The sequence below is a fragment of the Octodon degus genome, unplaced genomic scaffold, assembly GCF_000260255.1.
Source record: "Octodon degus isolate 3935 unplaced genomic scaffold, OctDeg1.0 scaffold00263, whole genome shotgun sequence".
Classification (NCBI taxonomy): domain Eukaryota; kingdom Metazoa; phylum Chordata; class Mammalia; order Rodentia; family Octodontidae; genus Octodon; species Octodon degus.
In genome coordinates this window covers 1,796,015-1,797,163 of record NW_004524839.1, presented here as the reverse complement: position 1 = coordinate 1,797,163, position 1,149 = coordinate 1,796,015, and positions in this window count along the sequence as shown.

Here is a 1,149-nt window from a genome sequence, read left to right as displayed (position 1 = left end):
CAAAGCCACAAGGGAGGGAGGGAAAAGCCTCTTTTGGTGCTTTATACTGTATGCAGGGTACCAGCCCTAGGCCAGATGCAGCACTCACTGAGGGCCGATTTATTAATCATGCACTTTTAGTGCCAGCAGTACACAATTCTAGATTGAGACACCTCTGAAAACATGAGGATTCAGCCACCTATAACCAACCACATGAGGGTCTGGGGGCAACACCTAGACACAAACCATGATCCCTCCACCCCACATTCACACACATCCCTTTATGCAAAAGGCACTTAGTCCATCTCCAAGAGTTGTCCAAGTTCTAACAGTTTCACAATTACAGAAAAGTCCAAGTCCTGTGTCCTCTAAGGTTTAAGGAAAACTTTAACTGTGAGCCCTTGTACAAATGAAAAGAAAGTTAAACACTTCCAACATTCAATGGTATGAGATAGGTAAGTCAAGGTGTGGTGAAGCACACCTGTAATCCCAGAGCTGGGGAGGCTGAAAACAGGAGGATCACTGAGTCCAAGCTATGTAGTGAGACCCTGTACCAAATACATAAGACAGATAACAGCATTTCAAAAGTTACAAATTGTGGGGTACAAAGGAATGGGACCAAAGCATGTCCAAAATCCAGCAGGGCAAACATTAAATCTCACAGTTCCACTTCCAGCATTGTAGGCAATCTGTAAACATCAAAGTACTTGTGTATCTGTGACCCTACAGCACTTCCAGCAGTAGTAATTCCCATGGCTTCTCAATGGGGCCATCTCTGCTCCCTCCTTGTAATTTTCAACAATCCACATTTCTGGCTTCTCCAAACTTCTGGGGTTTCCATTGCATCTTTGGCTTCACACATTGCTCTCTCAGGGGCATACTGCCTGGCCTCCCAGGCCTTCTTCTGAAATGTAGGTGGAAGTCTTCCAAGCCCAACTCCTGCATTCTGCATGCACCTAAAACTAGCACCATGTGGATGATGTCAAGGTCTGCCATGGCCCGAGCAGAAGCCAGGCTTTCTTCTCTCTTGGCCGTAGGGGTCAAGTGCCTATAAACCAAATCCTGAAGAACTTCTCTAGGCTACCACCATTTTTGGAACACAGTGTTCTGGGGCTCTCTTCTCAAAGTATTTCACTTTTGTAATTTTGAGGATGCACAGGGTGGTGCTCT